This window comes from Leptonychotes weddellii, unplaced genomic scaffold (genome assembly GCF_054177405.1).
Source record: "Leptonychotes weddellii isolate Sample4059 unplaced genomic scaffold, ASM5417740v2 HiC_scaffold_11404, whole genome shotgun sequence".
Taxonomy (NCBI): Eukaryota; Metazoa; Chordata; class Mammalia; order Carnivora; family Phocidae; genus Leptonychotes; species Leptonychotes weddellii.
Window position 1 is genome coordinate 1 of NW_027691770.1, and position 6,517 is coordinate 6,517.

General features: G+C 38.4%; 1 non-coding gene across 1 annotated transcript; it reads left to right on the forward strand.

Moving 5' to 3' along the window:
• The first annotated feature begins 6,076 nt into the window (after positions 1 to 6,076).
• On the forward strand, positions 6,077 to 6,183 carry LOC115942922 (U6 spliceosomal RNA). Its single transcript, XR_004077495.1, has one exon. It is a non-coding gene; the product is annotated as a U6 spliceosomal RNA (small nuclear RNA).
• Positions 6,184 to 6,517: the final 334 nt, after the last annotated feature.

Here is a 6,517-nt window from a genome sequence, read left to right on the forward strand (position 1 = left end):
TATATATATATACCACATCTTCTGTATCCATTCATCTGTCGATGGACATCTTGGCTCTATCCACAGTTTGGCTATTGTGGACATTGCTGCTATAAATGGGGTGCACGTACCCCTTCGGATCCCTACATTTGTATACAAGTTCTTCGGTATGTTAAAAGATAAAAATAATTATATAATTTAATCCTTAAAAGGTATTTGATAAAATTTGGCAACGCTTCCTTTTAAAACATAGGAGTAGTTATGAAAAAATCAATGGCAAATCATATCTTTAAGTGGCAAAACAGTACATCTCCATCAGTGAAAATCAGGAACATGAACAAACATTTGTGGAATAAGGGTACTCAAAGTCCCCTTCCATGGCACCCCTCCTAGAATGTAAGTGTTATGTGTCCAGGGACTTTGCTTTAGTCCCCCAGGTATTCTCAGCCCTCCCTGACTGACTCTCAGCAAACACTCAGTGGACATTGGTCAGATGATCAAAACCATTAGGAAAAGACAAAGCAGGACAGGACTACTACTGTAATACTCCACATTGTCTTGGAAGTTATAACAGGAAGCCTAGGACAAGCAAGTGAGGGGCCTGGTATAACACTGGAAAAGCAAAGATAAAAACCATCTGTTTATTGCTGATATTACTTTATAACCAGGAAGGCCAAGAGATTCTGATAAGAAAAATGCATTAGAATCCATAAAATTCACGAAATTCATAAGGTGGCTTATAAGTTAAATGTGCAAAATAACTGTTCTCTATTTTAGTAATAATTTCCTAGGAAAAGATATGGGGGGATTTTTTTTCCATTCGTAATAGTAACAAAATCTATTGAGTACTTGGAAGTAAATGTAACAAGATTAGAACCTATATGAGGGAAACATAAAAAAAACCTTTCGGAGACCCATAAAATAAGATTTGAGCAAAAGGAAATACACATCATGTTCCTGACTGGGAAAAAAATATAAAAATATTAATCCTTTAACCCATCATAAGAATAGACAAATAGATCAGTAAAATGTATCATCCCTAATATAAATATAATAGCATTCATATTGTCAAAGGTATTATTTCAAACAGGTGGAAAATAATGGATTGTTTATTAAATGGTGCTGGCACAACTGGGCCAGCCCCCTGGATGAAAATAAAAATGAATGCCTATCTTAGCACCATCCCCAAAAATAAATTCTATACGGATTAAAGCATAAACAACTTTCAAGAAAATATAAAATACCATGTGTATAATCTGGGAGCAGGAAAGACAATAAAACTGGAGATCCAAGAGCTATAAAGGAAAGGTGAGCATTTTGACCACATAGAAATTAAAATCATGTTTTGGAAAAAAATACCATAATCAATGTCTATATGTAATAACAAAGTTAGAATCATTAGGGAAAGGCACCTCAGTGGCTCAGTCGGTTAAGTGTCTGCCTTCTGCTCAGGTCATGATCCCAGAGTCCTGGGATTGAGCCCCACATCGGGCTCCTTGCTCAGCAGGGAGTCTGCTTCTCCCTCTACCCCTCACGTTGTACTCTCTCTCTCTCAAATAAATAAATCAGTAAATAAATCTTTAAAATCAGGGAAATATAAATCAAAACCACAATGAGATATCACCTCACACCTGTCAGAATGGCTGAAATCAACAACACAAAATGGGGCACCTGGGTGGCTCAGTTGGTTAAGCACCAGACTCTTGATCTCAGCTCAGGTCTTGATCTCAGGGTCATGAGTTCAAGCCCTGCATTGGACTCCACTTTGGACGTGGAACCTACTTAAAATAAAAAGTTTTGTTTTGTTTTGTTTTTTAAAAACCAACAACACAAGAAACAACAGGTATTGGCGAGGATGTGGAGAAAAAGCAAATGTTAAAAAGTTAAAAATAGAACTACCCTACAATCCAGCAATTGCACCACTAGGTATTTACCCCCAAAATACAAAAATACTAATTCAAAGGGATATATGTACACCAATGTTTATAGCAGCATTATCCACAAGAGCCAAATTATGAAAACAGCCCAAGTGTCCTTCGACTGATGAATGGATAAAGAAGAAGTGGTTTATATGTACAATGGAATATTGCTCAGCCATATAAAAGAATAAAACTTCGCCATTCATTCTTTGGATGGAGCTGAAAAGTATTGTGCTAAGTGAAGTAAGACAGTGAGAGAAAGACAAATACCATATGTGGAATTTAAGAAACAAAACAAATGAGCAAAGGGGGAATAAAAGAGAGAGAGGCAAATCAAGAAACTCGATGGTTCCCAGAGGGGAGAGGGTGGGGGGACGGGTGAAATAGGTGATGGGGATGAAGGAGTGCACTTGCCGTGATGAGCACTGGGTATTGTATAGAACCTGGGTATTGTATTGAATCATTATATTGTACACCTGCAACTAATATTACACTGTATGTTAACTAATGGGAATTTAAATAAAAATTTAAAAAATAACAAATTTAGAAAATATTTTAAAAACACAGAACAAATTATTTATGATCTTGAATATACAAAGAACACTTACATTTCAACAAAAAGGGATTAGTCAGCCCAATGAAAAAGTAGATTGTTCGCAGACTCATAAATCCAAATGACAACAAACATGAAAAACCGCTCAAATTGGATGATATTCAGGGAAGTGCAAATTAAGATAACAATGAAATGATCCTTTTACCAGCAGCCTGACAAAAAAATAAAGAAGACATATTGCATCTATTCCTCTTAGGGATATGTGATCAGAGTACTCTCAGATACTGCTGGTAGAAATGTTAGCATCAGACTTTCTAGAAAATAATCTGAGAAGAGCCAACAGTCCCTTTCCTGGGGACCTAGCCCATAGAAATAAAAGCCTGTATGTTCTGTGAACTTTATTGTAGCATTGTTTATGTTAGTAAAAATAAAACAAGTACAAAGTGAACGTTTATCAATAGGAAAATAGATACATCCCCCAAACCATGGAATGTCATATAGCCTTTATAAAGGCTGACTTAGAAATATACTGATTGGCTTGGATGAATTTCCATGAGATATTAAGAAAAGCAAGATGGAGATAAGAGTGTTTAATTCCAGTTTTGTAAAACAATGTATGTTTACAGGTATGTTTATTTTGTATGTGATGAAACATAAGGGAAAGACAGGATGACATCAATTAAGTCGTCCACATCAATTACCCTGGGCCATGGTGTGAAAATGGGGAAGGATGTAGTAGGGAAGAAGAAGGAGAATGAGAGAGAAACAACCAAAAAGTTAAAGAAAAAGGACTGCATTTTTCAAAAAGTATATATTTTTGTAAAATTGTAAGTGGGTGTTTTTGCAATTTTACATGGAGTCGATTCTTGTTATTTGCAGATTCTATATTTCCCAGTTTGCCTACTTACTAAAATTTATTCGTAATTCCAAATCAACCAACAGAAACATACATTAAGACGAGGTTGTGATCAGTTGATGAAAATGTGACCAGAGGCTCACAGGAACCTACGCCTATATTTCTTTTAGAAGCAATGATTCAGGGGACGTCTGGGTGGCTTAGTCAGTTAAGTATCTGATTCTTGGTTCCTGCTCAGGTCATGATCTCAGGGTTGGGAGATCCAGCCCAGCATCAGGCTCTGTGCTGGGCATGGAGCCCGCTTAGGACTCTCTCTTTCTCTCTCTGCCCCACCCCCACTCCCTCTCTTCAAGAATGTGTCTAGCACACATAACGGGATCTGACTTGTGTCTAGTACCCATGTTTTAAAAGATGAGGTAAGGGAGAAAAGATCTTATGTTTTCCATGCTGAAATACTTGAGCGTTCTTAACAGCTATATTTACCTTGTTCACAGTCATCTTATTAAGTCTTCTGGTTAGTTCTGGGAATTTGCTGATTTCTTTGGATTGTATGTTCAATATAATGATGTCACCTTTTAGTCTCATCATTTCCAGCAGCTACTTCTTGTATTCTTTTCATGCCTTTATATATTATCAATACTTTTTAAACAACAGGGAAAAATGGTGAAAATGAGCTTCCTTGTAATTTTTCTGGGTTGAAGAAGAATAACTTTGGAGCACTGGTCACCAACTCAAATGCCTTTGGGGCCAGGCACGTCATTTTGCCCAATCAAGTGTCCTGGAAGCGCCCCCTTGTGGAATCTTCATGACAGGCATCGCAATTTTCAGTGTTGGCAATTAATACAGAATTTTTGAATCCAGTGTGTGAGCCAGATATAATGGAAGGGTTGCCAGATTAGGGCCTCTACTCTAGAATCCTGCCACTGAGTATAATGTTGACTTTTTTTAAACTTAATTATTTTTTTCATTAGCTTACCAGGTGAGCATTAATAGTTGTCCTGGTTTCCACAGCAACTGCGGGTATATTGTATTCACCATTTATTCAAGTGTTAGTTGCAAATTTAAATGTGCTTAAAATAAAAATGAGAAATTATATGGATGATACCACCAGTTACACAGTGGAAATAATAGCTTCTGGTAAACTCTACCATTAGAAACACGTCTGCCTGGTTCACAACTCAGTACTAGAAAGAAAAAGATTGTTAATCATTTTAGAAAGAAAAAAATGTCCTTTGTAAAGATTATGGATTATTTTGATTCAATTTTTAGTTTCAGTTAAATTTTCTAATGTTCTCAGCAAAAGAAAAACAAATTAGATAGATAAACAAAAGAATTAAGGAACTTCAAAAGTGATTAAAAAAAAAAAGTCCCACAACCTAGAGGAATTTTCATCCCTTTGAAGTCGGCTGAATTTCTGGAACTTAATTTTCGTGCAGATATACAGGGAAAAAAAATTGTTTTTGAACTGCTCTGCTGGCTCATCTGCATAAAGTTATCTGGCTTAGCTGCAAGGTACTTACTGATTCTTTTTTTTTTTTTTAAAGATTTTATTTATTTATTTGGCAGAGAGAGACACAGCGAGAGAGGGAACACAAGCAGGGGGAGTGGGAGAGGGAGAAGCAGGCTCCCGCGGAGCAGGGAGCCCAATGTGGGACTCGATCCCAGGACCCTGGGATCACGACCTGAGCCGAAGGCAGACGCTTAACCAACTGAGCCACCCAGGCACCCGGTACTCACTGATTCTTATAAGAATAGTAAAAAACTTAAGGGCTTACGGGGCCAGACATCAATAAGGAAGCAAGACAAGTGAACCCTGACACGTGTGTGCACCCTCTCTAATTAAGCTAGTTTCCACCAGTGTCACCTACCTGTTGTTGTCCCATGGTAATGTGAGCAATGTGGCCAGATTTTATGAATTTTCAAAAGGCCCACTCCCAAATTCAAAAATATAATGTTGAACTTCTGGGTCAGGAGTTGGTGGAGGGTATAGAGGGTTGACCACTCTAATGAGAAACATCTTCACCTGGCTCAGAGAGGAATGCAACAGAAAACAGTATACAGAGCCACGTAGTGCCAAAGCACTTGATGGAAATCCTTTTGAAGTGGGTAGAAAATTGAAATTTCATTATAAATACATTTTGACTAACTGCTTACATAAAAAGTTCTGAGGATGGCCACAGAATTCAAGTTGCTCTGACAATCTACGTTACACAGGAGAGTCATCAACCTGTTCTAAATGGGTATCAGATTCTGGAACAATCAGTGCTAGCATTTCAGAGATAACATGCTCGATTCCCACGCAGCTTTATTCGTTTTTGTACGGAAAACATAGTGCACATGGAATCGCTATCTCTTTTTCGGTAACTGGATTGATAGGAGGATATATCAATCAGGGTTTTAGGAGATACTTAGGGAAGGTGGAAGAATGAGAAAAGTATAAAGAATAAGACACTTGGCAGTATGACCTAGAGCAGCCCTGATCATGTGATGAAAATTATCTTGTGAATATTTTAAGCATGTGTTTCACTAGTTGCCAGTCTCTGTTAAAAAGACAGAAGAGGGGCGCCTGGGTGACTCAGTCGGTTAAGCATCTGCCTTCAGCTCAGGTTGTGATCCCAGCGTCCTGGGATCCAGTCCCGCATGGAGCTCCCTGTTTAGTGGGGAGCCTGCTTCTCCCTCTACTCTGCCCCTCCCCCCCTGCTCGCTCGCTCTCTTTCTCTTTCTCTCAAAGAAATAAATAAAATCTTTAAAAATTAAAGACAGAATATAGTGCTCGCTTTGGCAGCACATATATTTAAATTGGAACGGTACAGAGTAGATTAGCGTGGCCCCCGCAGAAGGATGACTCGTAAATTCGTGAAGCATTCTGTGTTTCTTAAACTGTGCCATTTTATTTTATTCCTTTTTCCCCTTTTTTACAGAGGAATAAAGGTCTAGAAATTTTTTTTTTTAAAGATTTTATTTATTTATTTGATAGAGATAGAGAGAGGGAGAGCACAAGCAGGGGGAGTGGCAGGCAGAGGGAGAGGAAGAGGCAGGCTCCCCGCTGAGGAAGGAACCCGACGCGGGGCCCGATGCCAGGACTCTGGGATCATGACCTGAGCCGAAGGCAGCCGCCCAACTGACTTAGCCACTCAGGCGCCCCAGGTCTAGAAATTTTTTAAAAAAGACAGCAGATAAGGGATATCCAAGTACTATGCCATGCTTGTA